Source organism: Phyllobates terribilis, unplaced genomic scaffold, assembly GCF_046119375.1.
Source record: "Phyllobates terribilis strain yellow unplaced genomic scaffold, ASM4611937v1 Scaffold_3__8_contigs__length_932513732, whole genome shotgun sequence".
Taxonomy (NCBI): domain Eukaryota; kingdom Metazoa; phylum Chordata; class Amphibia; order Anura; family Dendrobatidae; genus Phyllobates; species Phyllobates terribilis.
The window spans coordinates 477,271,602-477,291,895 of NW_027362763.1; the positions used below are offsets into that span (position 1 = coordinate 477,271,602).

General features: G+C 47.8%; 1 long non-coding RNA gene across 1 annotated transcript in view; it reads left to right on the forward strand.

Annotated features, from left to right (window-relative positions):
* Positions 1 to 20,294, forward strand: part of LOC141258186 (uncharacterized) — a 71,204-nt gene that overhangs the window by 40,423 nt on the left and 10,487 nt on the right. Inside the window, exon 2 of the long non-coding RNA XR_012318232.1 lies at positions 10,247 to 10,322. This is a non-coding gene — a long non-coding RNA (uncharacterized lncRNA). The remainder of the gene's footprint in view (positions 1 to 10,246; positions 10,323 to 20,294) is intronic.

The following is a 20,294-nucleotide window of genomic DNA, read 5'->3' on the forward strand; positions in this document are numbered from 1 at the left end:
CCCCCTCCTTCAAGAACCAGGCGGTGGTGGTGGCAGCAAAGGAGGAGGAGGTGAGATGCTGCAGATGTCAGGCTGTGGGCCGGGGCCGGTGAGTGGCGCAGGTTTCAGGTGTGCGCGGCCATCTTCCTGAAGCTGTGATCCACAGGTAAATGGCTGCCTGAGCCGACGCATGCGCTGGCTTGTAGCTCGGGCAGCCATTTACCTGTAGATCACAGCTTCAGGAAGATGGCCGCACACACCAGAAACCTGCGCCGCTCACCGGCCCCGGCCTGCAGCCAGACACAGCCCGCATCCAGTCCAACCCGCGCCGGCCCCCACCCGCAGCATCTCACCTCCTCCTCCTTTGCTGCCGCCACCGCTGCCACAACCACCAGTCCCGGTCCCCAGGCAGGCCTCAGCAGCACGCAGCCAGACCCTGATCGCCAAGCACTGGCCCCGGTCCTCGGCAAGGCCCCAGCCATGCACCGGGCCTCAGCCAGGACCCCAGCCATCAGCCAGGCCCCGGACCACAGCCAGGCACCGAGCCCAAGCCATCTCTTCTGCTGCAGCCGCCAGGTTCCTGAGGGAGGGAACGGAGGGCCCTGCAATCCTGCTCCACCGCAAGTACCTATTAAAACTATAAGATGGACCCCCATCTTATAAAAATATATTTTTTTCTATATTCCACCCCAAAATTTGGGGTGTGTCTTTTGGTCTGGTGCGTCTTATAGTCCGAAAAATACATTATATGTAATAATGAGAAATTATATTGGAAAAAGTATTGGACATGCTTATTGAAATTTATTTAATATTTCATACAAAAGCCTTTGTTGGTGATGACAGCTTTTAGGCGCCTTCTGTATGGAGAAACTAGTCGCATGCATTGCTCAGGTGTGAATTTGGCCCATTCTTCCACACAAACACTCTTCAAATCCTGAGGGTTCCATGGGCTCTGTAACGGGTCTGGGAGGTGGAACCTCAGAGTAACTATACAAAGGGGCAGTCCTTGTAAGGAAGCGGGTGGCTCCCAGGGAAGGCGGGCAGGTAGTCACGGCAAGTGACAGGCACAGTCTCTGGGTAGAAGGGCAGGAGGTCATGGCAAGTGACAGGGACAGTCTCTAGACAGGTGGATGGTCACGGCAAGTGACAGCAGGGTAAGAGTCTCTAGATTGGCTAGGAAGGTAGCAGGTGAGCGCTCCCAGGTGAGCGTGCAAGAGTCTCTGGACAGGCGGGTGGTCACGGCAAGTGACGGCAGAGCCTCCAGGTAGGCTAGCAGGCAGGTAGCAGGTGAGCGCTCCCAGGTGAGTGTGCAAGAGTCTCTGGACAGGCGGGTGGTCACGGCAAGTGACGGCAGAGCCTCCAGGTAGGCTAGCAGGCAGGTAGCAGGTGAGCGCTCCCAGGTGAGCGGGCGGGCAGATCCATAGACAGACTGACAGGTGATGGAAGGCAGACTGTCGGACCGCAGGAATGCAAGCAGATAGACAGGAATCTGGCAGGTATCAAGCAGAGGTCTGGCAGGTAACTGGCAGGTATCTGGTAACGGGACCTGAGGACTGAAGCAGAGTTGAACGGCTTTGCAACAATATTGCTCGGGCACCTCCATTTTGGAGGAGGTGCCTTATATATGGTGAGGTCCTCCGGCCGGGGACTCCTTAGGACGGCGCGCGCGGCCCCTTTAAGAGAGGGGGAGCGCGCGCACGCCCTAAGCACAGAGGCCGGGAAGCAGCGCGTGCTGCCAGCAGAGCGGGAGGAAGCAGCCGGGCACGGAGCGGAGAGGTGAGGGGAACGGCGTCCCTGCCTATCAGGAGGCAGGGACGCCGATGCTACAGGCTCCTTCTATGAACTCTGAGCTTTAGTTCCTTCCATAACATTTTATATTGGATTCAGGTCAAATAATTAGCTGGGCCATTCTAGCAGCTTTATTTTCTTTCTCTGAAACCAGATAAGAGTTTCCTTGGCTGTCTGTTTTTGGTCATTGTCTTATTGAAATGTCTACCCTCGTTTCATTTTCATCATCTGGGCAGTTGGCAGCAGATTTTTATCTCAAATGTCTTGGTACATTTGTCCATTCATCCTTCCTTCAATTATATGAAGTTTGTCAGTGCCATATGCTAAAAAACAGCCCACATCATGATGTTTCCACCTCTAAATGTAATTGTTGGTATGATGTTTTTGGGGTTATATGAAAGCCTTCTGGCCTCCAAACATGGTGTGTATTATGTCATCCAAACAGTTAAATTTTGATCTCATCTGACCAAACTATAGTCTCCCAGTATATCACAGGCTTGTCTACATGTTGTTGAACAAATTTAAAACACGCGAGAACATGCTTTTTGTTTAGCAATGGAGTCCTGAATGGTGAGCGTGCATAGAGGCCATGGAGGTCGAGTGTATTACTTATAGTTTTCTTTGAAACAACTGTGCCTGCTGCTTCCAGGTTTTTCTTTAGCTCTCCACAGGTGGTCCTTGGCTCTTAGACAACTCTTCTGATAATACTTTTCACTCCTCTGTCTGAAATCTTGTGGGAAGCACCTGGTTGTGGGCGGTTTATGGTGAAATTATGTTCTTTAAAGTTCCGAATTATAGCCCCAACAGTGCTTACTGGAACCGTCAGTAGTTTATAAATTCTTCCGTAAAAAATGGCATCAGTATGTTTTGCAATAATAAGGTTGCGAAGGTCTTGAGACAACTCACTTGTTTTACCCATCATGAGATGTTTCTTGTGTGGCACCTTGCTAATGAAACACCTTTTTAAAGGCTATAACTTGAACCAGCTGATATTATTTAAGTTACAGAATTGCTTTCTAATTACTGATACATTTCAGCTCATGTTATGACTTTCTATGGCTTTTTGCACCTGTCTTTCTTCTTGTGTTCAATACTTTTTTAATGTGTTGTTTCTCATTATTACATATAACTTTTTTTATGAACATCTATGATTTGATATTGTTGTTTGTGTGGATAGGATGGGTTGTTACCGACATCTGGTGAGAATTTCATGTCAATAAGCACCTTTAGAAATGTATTTACTTAGAAGATTAGCGAAGTGCTCAATATTTATTTTACCCGATATATATATATATATATATATATATATATATATATATATATATGTGTGTGTAAATGAAAAGTGTACACACTCCAGTTAAAATGGCAGATTTTTGTCATATAAAAAAATCATACCAAAAAGAATAATTGCAGAACTTTTTAAACCATTAATGTCACCATTTCTATTCTCTGTTTCAAAATTACTTCAATATGTTTTATAATGGTACAGATTATGGGTGATATTAAAGGTGGAAAAAGTTCTGACATGTTTCATTTTAGTTTTATATGGCAAAAACTTGGAATTTTAACAAGGGTGTGTAGACTTTGTATATTCACGGTACATGTATAATATATAAATATTTACAGAAGTGGTCAAAATTGTTGGTACCCCTCGTTTAATGAAAGAAAAACCCAGAATTGTTACAGAAATAACTTGAATCGCACAAAACTAATAATAAATTAAAAATCTATGAAAATGAACAAATGAAAGTCAGTCATTGCTTTTCAATCCTGCTTCCACAGAATTAAAAAAAAAATTAAACCCATGATATAGGCCTGGACAGAAATGATGGTAACCCTGAAAATAATGTGACAAAAGGGACATGTTAAATCAAGTTGTGTCCACTAATTAGCATCACATGTGTCTACAATCTTGTAAACAGTCAGTGGGCCTGTATATAGGGCTACAGATACTCACTGTGCTGTTTGGTGACATGGTGTGTACCACACTCAACATGGACCAGAGGAAGCAAAGCAAAGAGTTGTCTAAGGAGATTAGAAAGAAAATTATAGACAAGTATGTTAAAGGTAAAGGTTATAAGACCATCTCCAAGCAGCTTGATGTTCCTGTGACTACAGTTGCACATATTATTCATAAATTTAAGATCCATGGGACTGTAGCCAACCTCCCTGGACGTGGCTGCAGGAGGAAAATTGATGACAAATTAAAGAGACGGATAATACGAATGGTAACAAAAGAGCCCAGGAAAACTTCTAAAGAGATTAAAGGTGAACTTCAAGCTCAAGGAACATCAGTGTCAGATTGCACCATCCGTCATTGTTTGATCCAAAGTGGAGTTCATGGGAGACTAGCAAGGAGAACACCATTGTTGAAAAAAAATCATAAAAAAAGACAGACTGGAATTTGCCAAACTACATGTTGACAAGCCACAAAGCTTCTGGGAGAATGTCCTATGGACAGATGAGACAAAAATGGAAGTTTTTGGCAAGGCACATCAGCTCTATGTTCACAGACGGAAAAATGAGGCATATCAAGAAAAGAACACTGTCCCTACTGTGAAACATGGAGGAGGCTCTGTTATGTTCTAGGGCTGCTTTGATGCATCTGGCAGAGGGTGTCTTGAATCTGTGCAGGGTACAATGAAATCTCAAGACTATCAAAGGATTCTAGAGAGAAATGCGCTGACCAGTGTCATAAAGCTTGGTCTCAATCGCAGGTCATGGGTCTGGCAACAGGATAATGACCCAAAACACACAGCTAAAAACACCCAAGAATGGCTAAGAGGAAAACATTGGACTATTCTGAAGTGGCCTTCTATGAACCCTGACCTAAATCCTATTGAGCATCTTTGGAAAGAGCTGAAACATGCCGTCTGGAAAAGGCAACCTTCAAATACGAGACAACAGGAGCAGTTTGCTCACGAGGAGTGGGTCAAAATACCTGTCAAGAGGTGCAGAAGTCTCATTGACAGTTACAGGAATCGTTTGATTGCAGGGATTGCTTCAAAAGGTTGTTCAACAAAATATTAAGTTAAGAGTACCATCATTTCTGTCCAGGCCTATTTTATAAGTTTAATTTTTTTAAAAAATTCTGTGGAAGCAGGGTTGAAAAGCAATGACTGACTTTCATTTGTTCATTTTCATAGAATTTTAATTTATTATTACTTTTGTCAGATTCAAGTTATTTCTGTGACCATTGTGAGTTTTTATTTCATTGAATGAGGGGCACCAACAATTTTGACCACGTGTGTATATATATATATATACACTGCTCAAAAAAATAAAGTGAACACTTAAACAACAGAATATAAGAATATAACTCCAAGTAAATCAAACTTCTGTGAAATCAAACTGTCCACTTAGGAAGCAACACTGATTGACAATCAATTTCAGATGCTGTTGTGCAAATGGAATAGACAATAAATGGAAATTATTGGCAATTATCAAGTCACACTCAATAAAGGAGTGGTTCTGCAGGTGGGGACCACAGACCACATCTCAGTACCAATGCTTTCTAGCTGATGTTTTGGTCACTTTTGAATGCTGATTGTGCTTTCACGCTCGTGGTAGCATGAGAAGGACTCTACAACCCACAGAAGTTGCTCAGGTAGTGCAGCTCATCCAGGATGGCACATCAATGCGAGCTGTGGCAAGAAGGTTTGCTGTGTCTGTCAGCGTAGTGTCCAGAGGCTGGAGGCGCTACCAGGAGACAGGCCAGTACACCAGGAGATGAGAAGGGGGCCGTAGGAGGGCAACAACCCAGCAGCAGGACCGCTACCTCCGCCTTTGTGCAAGGAGGAAAAGGAGGAGCACTGCCAGAGCCCTGCAAAATGACCTCCAGCAGGCCACAAATGTGCATGTGTCTGCACTAACGGCTAGAAACCGACTCCATGAGGGTGGTATGAGGGCCCGACGTCCACAGATAGGGGTTGTGCTCACAGCCCAACACCGTGCAGGACGCTTTGCATTTGCCACAGAACACCAGGATTGGCAAAGTCGCCACTAGCGCCCTGTGCTCTTCACAGATGAAAGCAGGTTCACACTGAGCACATGTGACAGATGTGACAGAGTCTGGAGACGCCATGGAGAGCAATCTGCTGCCTGCAACATCCTTCAGCATGACCGGTTTGGCAGTGGGTCAGTAATGGTGTGGAGTGGCATTTCTTTGGAGGGCCACACAGCCCTCCATGTGCTCGCCAGAGGCAGCCTGACTGTCATTAGTTACCGAGATGAGATCCTCAGACCCCTCGTGAGACCATATGCTGGTGCGGTTGGCCCTGGGTTCCTCCTAATGCAGGACAATACCAGACCTCATGTGGCTGGAGTGTGTCAGCAGTTCCTGCAAGATGAAGGCATTGACGCTATGGACTGGCCCGCCCGTTCCCCAGACCTGAATCCGATTGAGCACATCTGGAACATCATGTCTCGCTCCATCCACCAACGTCACGTTGCACCACAGACTGTCCAGGAGTTGGCGGATGTTTTAATACAGGTCTGGGAGGAGATCCCACAGGAGCCCATCATCAACCTCATCAGGAGCATTCCCAGGCATTGTAGGGAGGTCATACAAGTATGTGGAAGCCACACACAATACTGAGTCTCATTTTGACTTGTTTTAAAGACATTACATCAAAATTGGATCAGCCTGTAGTGTATTTTTCCACTTTAATTTTGGGGGTGACTCCAAATCCAGGCCTCCATTGGTTAATAAATTTGATTTCCATTGATGATTTTTGTGTGATTTTGTTGTCAGCACATTCAACTTTGTGCAGAACAAAGTATTCAATGAGAATATTTCATTCATTCAGATCTAGGATGTGTTATTTGAGTATTCCCTTTATTTTTTTGAGAAGTGTATAATGTAGGAGTCTCACCATCTGCAGCAGCTTGCAGTCATCGGCTGTTATGTGACTAATGGACCCACCAACGTGTTCAGAGTCACAAGCACCACGCGACACGGACCCTGGCACCTGCCCTTCCAAGCCAGATAAGACTTTAGCTTCTGGTACTGATGGATCTCGTATAAGGGGGTGGACTGTTACAGGTTCTCAATTGATTGAGAACTTGGGAGTTTCTTGGCCATGGACCCAAAATTGCAATGTTTTTTTCATCAAGGCCCTTAGATATCACTTTTGCCTTGCATTATAGTGCTCTGTCATGCTGGAAGAAGCATGATTCATCACAAAATTGCTGGGAGAAGTCGATCTTCAAGGATGTTTAGATACCATTCTTTATTCACATCAGCGTTCTTATGCAAAATTGTGAGTGAGCCCATTCCCTTGGATGAAAAGCAACTCCACAAATGAATGGTCTCAGGATGCTTTACTGTTGTCATGACACAGGACTCATGGTAGTGCTCACCTTTTATTCTCCAGATAATCATTCTTCCAGACATTCCAAGATGTTCCAAACAGTCTGAAGGAGGCTTTATAAGAAAAGATAACTTTACCCAAGTCCTCCGCAGACAAATCTCTGTACTTCATGAGGAATGTCAGTCTGGCATTGATGTTTTTTTTTTTAGATAGAAATGGCTTCTTTGCTGCTTTTATTGACACCAGGCCAGCCTCCACAAGTCTTCGCTACACTGTGTGTGCAGATGCACTGGCCCTGAGAAATATCTGCACTAGTGTTGAACTAATCCCATAGCTGGATCCTCTTTTGAAAACTGACCTGGCACTTCCTGGACTTTTTTGGGTGCACTGAAGTTTTCTTCACAGCAATTGAACCTCTCTGTTTGATGTTCTTCATTATCCCATAAATAGTGGATTTAGGGTCCATCTTAAAAGCAGCAATGTCCTTTCTAGTAAAGCCCTTTTGATGCAAAGTACATGGCTGCCTGTGTTTTGTTGGAGGTAACCATGGTTAAAGGGAACCTGTCACCAGAAAAAACGCTAATAACCCTGCATATATGGGGTTAATCTGCAGGTTAATAGCGTTACTAATATGACCGGCGCTTACACGTAGCCGACCGCTGTGAGCAGAAAATTAACTTTATTCCCCATAGCAGCATTTGGGTTTCTGTCATGGGGCGGCGCCGTTTCAGTCACAATCTGCGAATACAGATAGGTGGCTGTAACTGCGCCCGCGGCTCTGACTCACAGTCAGCCCCAATGCGTTGGGCCATCTGTCAGTCAGGGCCGGGGGCGCGATTACAGACACCGCTCTCTATTCTCAGAGTGGTGACTGAACTAGCATGAGAGCTGCCCTTGTGACTGAAACCTGAATGCTGCCGGGAGGACTAAAGTTCATTTTCTCCCAGCAGCATTCGGCTACGTGCGGGTGTGAAGGGCAAGTTAGTAATGCTATTAACCTGCAGATTAACTCCATATCTGAAGGTTAATAGCTTTTTTTCTGGTAAAAGGGTCCCTTCAACACAAGAAGAAAGTGAATTTCAAGTGTCATCCTCCCATTAAAGTAACCAGTCTGCTCTCTTAATAATAATAATAATAATAATAATAATTCAATCACGATGACAGTGTTATCAGCTGCCTTGTCCTCCTTAACACTTTGTCCTGAGCTAATGAACATACCCTACCATAACAACAAAATGAGCAAATACCAGCAGTAAGCAAACAAATAGTAATAGTACATGTAAATGACATAGGATACTTAGTTGACACTATTTTGATCAAGAAAGCGTAAATGCCTTCCCACCGTGACAAGGTGTATCCAATCAGGATCTGTCTCTAGTATTAAACCTGTCTATTTGCCAGCAGACCTCAATAGATTGGGAGAAGAAGAGCAGGACCCACACCTGACTGTTTAAACATCTGCCTGTGGAAAGCTATATAGACTAAATGCACAGCCCCAAAAGGGGGGTCCACACGATGTATGTACACAAACTAAAGCAAAATCTGGGCTTGATGTCAGCTCGCAATACAAAGCTGATATCAACCCCAACCCTATTACCCCACTTGCCACCGCACCAGGACAAGTGGGCAGAGTGAGACTAAGCGCCAGAATTGGTGCATCTTATTGATGTGCCATTTCTGAGGCCGCTGAGGGCTGATGTTATTAGCCTCCGAGGAGGCCAATATCCATGGCCCCTTCCCTGGCTATTACTATCAGCTCACAGCTGTCTGTTTAGCCTTTGCTGGTTAGAATTTATAGGGGAACCATATGTCAATTTTTTTTCTGGGGTCTCCCTGTAAACTAGCCAGTAAATGCTAATCAAACAGCTGTAAGCTGTTATTAATAGCCAGGGAACATTTTGGGCTAATGACCCCTTTCCCAGGCTATTAATATAAACCCCCAGCGGGCGGCTTTCCCTCTGCTGGTTATGAAAAATCAATTGGATCGCACACAATTTTTTTTATTTAATTCTTGATTTTACATACAATGTACACTGCGGGTGATGACTACATCTCCCATCATTGTTGCATGGTCACACTGATCTCAGGGAGAGCAGGTGACAATGATGTGAGCTGCCTTTAGCACCCAGCACCTGGGAACAGCGCGAACTGTGCCAGCTTTTTTCAGTCGCTGGTACGTGTAATACTGATGCAGCACACGGGCAGCACACGGTTGCCACATGTATAAAACACATGGACACACGAACACGGATATCTCCGGTACTGGTTTTTACAGAACCGGAAATATCAGGACGTGTGAAAGAGCACTTAGCATAAGTGTAATGTGTATGTGCACATTCACACTGTGGCCATTAACAAACATAACCTAGGATAAAAACAAAATGAGAAAATGCCCTGCAGTAAGCAAATAAGTAAATAGTAGTAGTGCATGTAAATAGGGTACTTAGGTGACACTATGGTGATCAAAAAAACATAAAACCCATCCCACTGCAAAAAGGTGTACGCAACCAAGACCTATCTGTAGTATTAAATCTTTTTATGTGCCAGCTGCCCCCAATAGACCAGGGCAGAGCAGGAGCCAGGAGCTGACTGTTTAAACGCCTGCCCCTGGAAAGCTATATAGACTAAATGCACAATCCAAAAAAGGGCAGCAACGCCTCTGTATGTACAAAGTACAAAAAACTAAAGCAAAACCAAAATAGTGTCAACTAAGTACCCTATGTTATTTACATGTACCACTACAATTTACTTTATTTACTTACTGATGGGTATTTGCTCATTTTGTTTTTATCCTAGGTTATGTTTGTTAAAGCCATAGTGTGAATGTGCACCAGCACTTTGCACTTATACCAACATTTGTTCCAGATCATTTCATTGGTTTTGCTCATGAGCTAATGAGAAGATCACTAAAATTATGTAAGCAAGTCATTTTACGTCAGGGCTCAAATTAAGTAAAAATGGCATTTTTGTGATTAAGTCAATTTTCCATGACTTTTCATAATAATTTAGAGTTGATGCTAATCCCCACTATAAAAACTGAAGTAGCAAAATTTGTGAAAAGAAAACTTTGCATCAGTCTCAAAACTTTTGGCCATGAACATCTATCTCTATGTATATATTAAGAAGCCCTATGAAATTGTAATTTACTTTTTATATATTCCCTTTAGTGTCTAAAGCTGGTCGTGGGAGGAGGCAGAGTGAAGTGAAACTTAGAAAATCAACGGCGCATTTCCTAAAGTAAACGTAAGTGTCGACTAATAGGGAATTTCCATCAGAAATTTAAGATTATAAACAGGGGATTTTAGGAGGGAAACCACCACTATTACAATTTACACCTTGATCAGTTTAATCATGTACTAAAGTCACTAAGTCAAAAGTAAAGGAAAACAAGGGTAGGAAACTATGACTACAATTGATAAGGTATCTATAAACTGACTTATATTTAACCACTTGATGATTACTCACTGTCTAGCCACACAGCTAATACTAGATCACTACTACCAGTGATATGGGAAAGCAGGAGAGAAACAAGTAATCTCCTAGTAGCCCTGACCTTGTAAAACAAGTAAGGGAAATAGTATAGGATCTACATTATAAAATTTTACCCAAAATTAGATAAATGCTAAGAATGAATTACCAAAGTGTTGACCCACAATTGTAACTAAATATCTATTAAAAAGCTAAGGGATAAATTGCTGATTGCTAAGGGTCCCACCGATAGGACACCCACCAATCATACAAACAGGAGTCCCATGTCTCCCATTCGAGTTGAGCCTGCGCACTTCTTTTCCACTTGGTTATTATCATTAGTCCCAGGGACAGTGAACAAAGCAGCAGTGCACAATGCACAAACACTGCTCCTTTCAAATGGGAGACACAAAACTCCCATTGTCATGATCAGTGGAGATCCCAGTGGTAGGACCTCCAGCAATCTGAAAATTATCACCTCTCCTGCGGATAGGATATAAGCAGGAAGGATAACCCCTATAATAATGGACTAGTTAACACATGTAAAAAAGTTGTTTGTATACTAAACAAAAAAAACATAAAGGAAAAAAATATTCAAAGTTACAACATTCAGAAATGATCAGACCTGACTCATGCACTTTGTACATTGGATTAATTCAAACTGCCAGTATAGACTCCTATAGGGCGAAGTTAGAATAGTTGCAAAATAACCACATATACATGTATCTATCTTGTCTCTTTCACTTTTACCTTTTTGCTATTTTGTTGTTTTTTTTCTTTTACCATATGATTTGCCCCATAAAAATATTGGATAACAGGGATAAAAGGTCATTCAGGATGTTTCCACATGTAGTTTGTAGAGTAAAGATAAAGGCCAGACATGATTATGTGTATATCATACCTGGGGACAAAGGGAAACAGTAAAAGGCGTCATCCTTCTTAAATCTATTTTCTCTAATGGCATATTACACAATTTTCTTAGCTGTGCTTAACGCTGTAGAGCAATTTGTCATTTTGAACAAAAAGAAACAGGACATGACATTCCTAGAACTAATTCCACAGGGATATATAAGGACTCAATTACAGACTGGCTAAAATAGAGAAGACACGGCTAGTAAGTGTGCAGAAGAGCAGGCTGGTTCCACAGTGCATCTACAAATGTGATCAATAGCAATGGTGTAATTACAATGGGGTGGCCAATTATTTTCCCAAGGGGCCACATGAGATACAGTGGTTATTACGGAGGGTCAGATTTAATTCTGCACAATATTATTATTTATTAATTTTATCACTTAATATTTAACAGAATTAACTCTGCTGACTAGCTGTTACTACTAATATATGCTACAATAGCACTTATTATTCTAACCAGTAGCAGATAGTCAAAACCATATAATATAATGATTTTTATAAAGTTTATAAAAAGCAGTAAATCATAATGCTTCTGCTGTTCAGCCCTTGTACTTTGATCAACAGCTCTCCACATATGATGTAATGCCCCCAAACACAATATGATGCCCCCACAGTTCCCCACACACAGTATGATGTCCCTAAAGCTACTCACACACAGTAGTATGAACCCACAGCACCCCACACACTGTATGATGACCACACAGCAACCTTCACACACAGTATGGTAGACCCCATAGCACTCCCACAGTATGATGCCCCCACACAGTATGATGTTTCACAGCCCCCTCTCCACACAGTATGATGCCCTCACATATTACACATATTATAGTGGCCCCACAGATTCCCCCAAATACTGACTGACAATTAAAAATAATTAAAATAAATAAAATAAAAATACTCATAGTTCCCCTGATGCACTGCTTCATTCTGTGCAGACTGAGGCTATGTGCCCACTAAGCGTTTTTTAAGCGCTTACGCAGCGGCAATTCCGCATCAGAAATGCTTAAAAAACGCTTGGTAGAAGGCCTGCCATATTCCCCAATGATAATCCGTATGTGCTGTGCACATGCTGCGGAAATTTCCGTTACGGATTATCATTGCGGAAAAATCCACAGCACTAACAATTATTTTGCGGATGGTACCCGGGTTTGGAGAAGAGGAGACTCTCCTCCGGACCCGGGTACCATAGTACCTGTAAAAAAAAGAATAAAATAAAAAAATAAATATTATACTTACCTTCTGATGGCCCCCGGTGTCCTTGTCTCGGCTTGCCGGCAGCTTGCAGTAGATTAAAGGACCTGCCGATGTCAGCGGTCGCGTGACCCGTCACATGACTAAATTACGTCACCGCAGGTCCTTTAATCTACCGCGAGCTGCCGGCAAGCTGAGACAAGGACACCGGGGGCCATCAGAAGGTAAGTATAATATTAATTTTTTATTTTTTACCATTCTTTCGGTCACACTATATAAATCCATGCCGGTTGCATGGATTTATATAGTGTGACCAAGTTGTCAAGCACTTTCCAAGTGATGCTAAAATCGCTTGGAAAAGCACTTGATAACCCGCATGCGGAAATGCATGTGAAAATAGCTTCACTTACGCTTGTCCCTGGCAGGAAAAATGCATGTACAATGCGCATGTGACGCACCCCCTGGGCCATATTCTTTAGGGGAATACCCGGAGCCGGATCAGATGGGGGTTGTAGTCTCCGAGTGGCTGTGACCCGGTCCGTGCCCAGGGTGTCAAGCTCAGTGTTATGTGGCAGTCCTACAGATGTTATTAGTTCTTAATGTCGACTACGCCACCCGTTGTGTTGCGGTCACTATGGCCGCCGCTGCAGCAGGGTCCGCTGAGGCTGATGGTGTAAGTGCAGCTTGTGATGGTATAACCCCCAACGGGTGGGGTATAGCCTCAGGGGGTCAGGTGCAGAGGATGGGGGTTGTAGTGGTGCAGCATAGATGTTAAAGGAAGACAGAGTCGGGTTGTGCAGTTTAGGGTATTTACTCACTGCTGATGTTCCGGTCACTCCAGCTGCTAGTGACCACCCGAGCCGTGCTGCGTCCACCAGGTCCTGGATCCAGCCAACCCCCAAACAAGTCCGGAGCGTGGCCCTGAGCTCTCTTTCTGTCCCGTTCTCTGGCCGTCCCCACCAGTAATCCACCTAGGTCCAGCTCCCTCGGGCCTTCTGTTGGGACACCCTTGGCCCTGGGTTCCCTGACCCTTCATGTGGTGTGCCTTCGGGGTGGATGTGATGGGTGGCCGTGGCAGATGCTGCCACGGCCTCCGGTCTCTGGCTAGGGTGTGTTTTCTGCCCCCACCAGCTTGGGTTCCGGTACCCTGTGCCGACTCCTCACCCAGTGCTTTAATTTGGGTTCTTGGGTCCTCTCTGTTTTCCCCTCTGGGTACTCCTTCTTTGCTCCTCTCTCACTCAGGGTCTCTCTCTTGCTGCAGGCTGACTTCCTCTCTGCTTGCTGTCTGCTCCTCTGCAGCTGTCTTGCTGTCTGCTCCTCTGCAGCTGTCTTGTTCTCTGCATCTGACCCTGATCTTAGTTGGTGCCCACCTTATATACACCCTCTATGTGTGAGCTCAGGTGACCAGCACCCAATGAGCTCCTATCTTTACCCAGGCTGCTCCCCCTATCTGCCCCTACACTACTTGGGATGTACCACCCCCCTCCCACTCCAGCCAGGAACAGACTCGGTCGTACCTGCACATTTCTAAGTGGGAGTACCGTCGGTCTGCTCCTCGGAAATGGGATGTGTGTAGTGCATGCAGCCTACCGAGCTCAGTTCCACACTCCATCCTTACCCGGGAGTGGAATATCACACCTCTGGGTTGAGGTGCAATACCCCTGTAGCAGCCGAATCCTCAGGGTGCTACATTCCCCCCTGGTAAATCACAGCACGTCCTCGGGCTGTAAGACATAAACACCAAAACATACAAATTTTTATAAACATATAAAACATATATAAATAACATATCTTAGCAGATAAAACTTTCTCGTCGTCTCTTGTTTCAGGTTCCTCCTCCGGACACTGTGCAACGTGTGTCCGGGAAAAGTGCGACAGTCTCTTAGAAAAACTGGTTTTCCTATAAAACCGGTAGGGGGCGCTTTAGGAAGCGCAACTATATACAAGGATATGGCCGCTCTCAGTCCTCGGCCAGGTAGAGGGAAGGGAATGGCTGCTCACAGTCCTCAGCCTGTGGGATTAAGGGGTTAACGGGTAAACAGTTCACTCTTTCTGGTCCCAACGGGGACTATATATATATATATCAACAGTTTCTTTGGTACCCGGTCGGGTAACTATTTACATCACTTGCTCTGCCGCACTCAACGGCGTCTTCCTCCTGCTCTTTGAACTTCAGACCCGTCCGGGTCCTCTTGCTCCTCCTCCTCGCACCGCAACTCCTCCTCCGTCAGGCGGTGTACGTGGAGGGCGTAAGGTCCTTTGGCACACTTGTGCCGGGTGAAGGTGACCTCGTCTCCGATGTAGAGGTCACGACCTCTGTGCCCCTCCGGCAGATGGGACTCCACGTCTCTGCGCGTGACAAAGACGTCGCCGAGGGTGTTGTTGTCTCTGATAAAGCCCCACCCGTGCTGCTGGTTAAACTTGATTACAGTCCCGGTGGTACGGGGACTGTGCGCTGCACGGGGGTCCCTCCTGGTCCGGCTCTTTTGCTCGGCGCTCCTTATTTGGGCCTGTTGTTCCCGGACCCGCCTCTCTCTCCGCTCCCTCGCGAACTCTTCGAGCTGCTGTCGGCAACACTCAGCGCGCTCTGCTGCAGCTGCCCTAGTTTCCTGAGTGAACCCCATTAGATCTTCTCCGGTGGGGTCCCACTCAAACTGTGCTTCCGCTAGCGGGGGCGAGATCCGTGCCACGGGCTTCGGAGCCGGAATCAGGGGTTCATCCAGGGGTCTTAGTTTCTGCTGCCGTTCCAGCTCATGGTATCCTTCGGGCCAGATGAAGGGCCGCCCGTCCGGCCATGTGAGCTGGCTGAACAAGTCCTTCCCCAGGTGTGGCACCCTTGGTTTTACGGGCGCGAGCGCGGTGGTGGTGGCGCCCGGGTTGCCCAGGCCTTGCGGCCAGGCCTGGGGCACCTGGAAGGTGAAGGGCACCGTTAAGACGGCGGCACCCTGGGCTACCTGGCCTTGCGGCCAGGCCGGAGGCTCCGCGGAGGTAGGGGGCGCTGTTGGTGATGCGGCGCCCGGGGGTACTAGGCCTTGCGACCAGGCTGGTGGTATTTCCTGCTTTGTCACGCTCCGGGTCGAGGCGCGTGACGTCACAGGGGTCGCTGCGGCGGCTTCCGGTCGGGGCCTAGTCCATAGCGGTGACATGGCGGCTACGGGCACAGCAGGGGGACTTTCGGGCTCTGCGACGGGGAGCTGGGGCAGGTGGGCGGTTTCTCGGCTTGGGGTATAGGCGTCCCCTTTACCTGCCTCCATGCGTTCGGCTCCCTTCTCGGCGCCGTCTCCGGCCTTGGGTCCTCCCGCGCCATCTTCAGAGGCGGTCTGCTTCCTCTTCCAGGGTAGCGTGCTCCGTTGACTGGTCTCTGCTTGCTGGGTCATCTCCCGGCTCCACTCCGCCAGTATCTCGCGCTGTACCCGGGCCATCCTCCGTGCGAGGCCCTCCAGGGCAGTCTGCGCACACTCCCGGTCTCGGGGGAGCTGTGCAAGGACCTCCACTAGGCCTAGTGGGGTCGTGGTGTCCAGCAGGCTCCTGACCAACGGGTCGGTGCTGCTCTGCTCTTCTTCCAGCAGGCTCCTGGCCAGCGGGCCGGTGCTGCTCTGCTCTCCTTCCTCGGTCTTTAGCAGACTCCTGGCCAGCGGGCCGGTGCTGTTCTGCTTTCTCTCCATATCCGGGTAAACTTCTCCGCTACTCCTCGTTAGACTTCTTGCCTCCGGGTGCGCTCGCTCCAGACTGCTCCAAGCGACACCCATCTTTGTTCTTTTCTTTCGTCTCCTCCCACTTCGAGGGCGGTCCCGTGGCAACTCGGTGACTGTCAGCTCCAGGGGTAGTTCTTTCACGCTGACAGACACCTCCAGCATCACAGTCTCTGTTGGTGGGGGCGGTTTCCACTTTTGGCGCCATTTTCTGTCCCGGCCCACGATGGGAGGCGGCCTCTTGCCCTCCTTTGGCACGCCCATAATGGCGTCCGCTGCTCTTCCAAGGCGGGAAATCTGCGGTTTTGGCGGGAAGCGTCGCCCAGTGGCGGGAAACTCTGCAGATGGCGGGAACAAGTTGGAAATGGCGGACAATCGGCGGGAAATGACTGGTGATGGAGTCCGATGGCGTGGACCCTCCGGAACCGGCGGGAGACTTCTTTCTGAGGTAAACTTGCACTTTTCTTCAGGCACGCAGTACCCGGGTGTTGCGGGCACGTAATCCTGCCGACTACGCCAAAGTTGACGCACCCCCTGGGCCATATTCTTTAGGGGAATACCCGGAGCCGGATCAGATGGGGGTTGTAGTCTCCGAGTGGCTGTGACCCGGTCCGTGCCCAGGGTGTCAAGCTCAGTGTTATGTGGCAGTCCTACAGATGTTATTAGTTCTTAATGTCGACTACGCCACCCGTTGTGTTGCGGTCACTATGGCCGCCGCTGCAGCAGGGTCCGCTGAGGCTGATGGTGTAAGTGCAGCTTGTGATGGTATAACCCCCAACGGGTGGGGTATAGCCTCAGGGGGTCAGGTGCAGAGGATGGGGGTTGTAGTGGTGCAGCATAGATGTTAAAGGAAGACAGAGTCGGGTTGTGCAGTTTAGGGTATTTACTCACTGCTGATGTTCCGGTCACTCCAGCTGCTAGTGACCACCCGAGCCGTGCTGCGTCCACCAGGTCCTGGATCCAGCCAACCCCCAAACAAGTCCGGAGCGTGGCCCTGAGCTCTCTTTCTGTCCCGTTCTCTGGCCGTCCCCACCAGTAATCCACCTAGGTCCAGCTCCCTCGGGCCTTCTGTTGGGACACCCTTGGCCCTGGGTTCCCTGACCCTTCATGTGGTGTGCCTTCGGGGTGGATGTGATGGGTGGCCGTGGCAGATGCTGCCACGGCCTCCGGTCTCTGGCTAGGGTGTGTTTTCTGCCCCCACCAGCTTGGGTTCCGGTACCCTGTGCCGACTCCTCACCCGGTGCTTTAATTTGGGTTCTTGGGTCCTCTCTGTTTTCCCCTCTGGGTACTCCTTCTTTGCTCCTCTCTCACTCAGGGTCTCTCTCTTGCTGCAGGCTGACTTCCTCTCTGCTTGCTGTCTGCTCCTCTGCAGCTGTCTTGCTGTCTGCTCCTCTGCAGCTGTCTTGTTCTCTGCATCTGACCCTGATCTTAGTTGGTGCCCACCTTATATACACCCTCTATGTGTGAGCTCAGGTGACCAGCACCCAATGAGCTCCTATCTTTACCCAGGCTGCTCCCCCTATCTGCCCCTACACTACTTGGGATGTACCACCCCCCTCCCACTCCAGCCAGGAACAGACTCGGTCGTACCTGCACATTTCTAAGTGGGAGTACCGTCGGTCTGCTCCTCGGAAATGGGATGTGTGTAGTGCATGCAGCCTACCGAGCTCAGTTCCACACTCCATCCTTACCCGGGAGTGGAATATCACACCTCTGGGTTGAGGTGCAATACCCCTGTAGCAGCCGAATCCTCAGGGTGCTACACATGCACAATCCGCATGCCTTTTTTCTGCCAGGGAGATGCAGAAACGCTCAGGAAAAAATCCGGAGCATTTCTGCATCGTGGGCACATAGCCTGAGGCTCAGCTCAGCAGGTATAATCTAGTGAAGTCATCATGCCTGCTGCGCTGAGGCTTAATCCCATAGGCTGAATGGTGCAGCCAATGTCTCCCTCCTCCACTCTCATGTACACCAGTATCTACATTCTGTGAATATGGATATCAGTCAAATTGAGACATCAGGCTGAAGGGCAGCCGCGGGGTGTGACACACCACTGTTTCCAGCCCTTTGGCTGCCCAGGTCTACATTAAATGCATGTTGTCAATAGTCTCCAACATTAGATGGGACTAGCAGGCCAAGTAATGTTTATGGGGTGTCCTGACTAGTGTTGAGCCACCCCCGTAGTGTTCGAGTTCGGTTCGGTTCGTCGAACACCCGTGTGTTCGCCGAACTGTTCGTCGAACTGTTCGTCGAACACCTTCGAACACCGTTAAAACCAATGGCAGGCAAACAAAAACACATAGAAACACATAGAAAACACCTTCAAAGGTGTCCAAAAGCTGACAAACTGCTCAGAAGACACAACTAACACATGGAAAAGTGACAAGTACATATAGTCATGCGAAAAGAAAAGAGGTGGAGGAGTAAAAGGAGGGGGAGACACAGATATAGGCATGTCATGCCCTTCTAAAATCCAAAAAGTGAGAAGCCGACACGGCCAGTCCGTTCCTGCCTGTGCCACCTCTGTGTCGCCGGGTTTGTGCCAGAGCCGCGGTGGACCCTGACGGCCAGCCCCCCTATCCCAATACTGGTGCCTGTCCGCCGGTGGGTCGAGACCCCCCACGGTGGGGGGGGGGAGTAACATCTGCAGAAGAAAGACCATCTTCCAGCCAAACTAAGATGTCGACTTCTTTTCGTGGACAATGTGATACGATCCCATTCTTACGGACACGCCCATCGCTACAAATTCTAGATGAGGCACAAAAACAGCAGGTGCTTCAAAGGATATCAAGTGCTCCTTCAAGTGGGCTCTCCATCACCTCAATTTCAACATCACAAATACTCCAGTCCTCAGAGGTGTCACCCCAATCGCACTTGCTTCCTCACAGCTCCCAAGTCTCCAGCTGCCCGTCTGAGTATGGGGTAACACAGATGGCTGAGTCTGCCCAGCTGTTTACTCATACTATAGCCTGGGAAACGGAGGTCTGCTCCAGAGCTTCTGTTAATCCAGATGAGGAAATGATCTGATCCGATGCCCAGAATCTTTATAAGTTGGATCCAGGACCAGATGAAGAAGGTTCTGAGCATAATGTAGACCTTTGTTCCCAAACTGTAACTCCTGTTGGTGGAGACAATGATGAAGACGATGATGAGACTCAAATACCTGATTGGAGCGACAACTTGACTTTTCGGTCAGGGCAGGAAGAGGTTGGCTCTGAGGGCGACGGGTGTGATAACACACAGGGTGATGATGACGAGGTTGGAGATCCCACTTACTGTCAACCCACAGTCAGACAGTCGATGAGGTCAGCAGAGGAGGTGGAGGAGGATGTGACTAGCCCTGGGGATGGGGATGACTCGGTACCCGGGCATTTGCCTGGCCTTGGGGATGTCGCGGTGGTCGGCTCCCTGGCCCGTACCCTGGGGTCTCTCTTTAAAAGGGTGGATAATTGTTAATTTTATAAGAGTTCATGACGCCACCTGTGGTATCTGGTGACAAGCACCAGCGCTGCAGCAGTCCACTGAGGCCGGTGATAAGGCAGCTCGATGGTATAGCTCCCCACAGGTGGAGCTAGGTCTCAGGGCAGCGTATGCAGGGGGAATGCAGGACAGGCGAGACCCAGCTGGGTCAGAGCAAGAACGGGAACGGACACGGTAGTCACTTCAGTACCTTTTACTGGTGGAAATTCAGGCACATCCCGGAGCACTGTAGGGTGAAGGGTGCATATCAGGATCCTCCCCAATGAGCGGGTGTAGGGCCTCCTGTTTCTTGCCTCTGCGTAGTAAGTTTCTGACCTGCCTGGAGCTAGGCCTAACTTTGTCTCTGTCCTGCGCTGGCTGACCTTGTGGTAGGGCCTTCTCTTGGAGTTCACGCTCCCAGTATGCGGGGCCTAAGCGTCTCCTGGCTCTGTTACATATCAGCACCTTAGCGATCCTGGGACTTGTAGTTCTC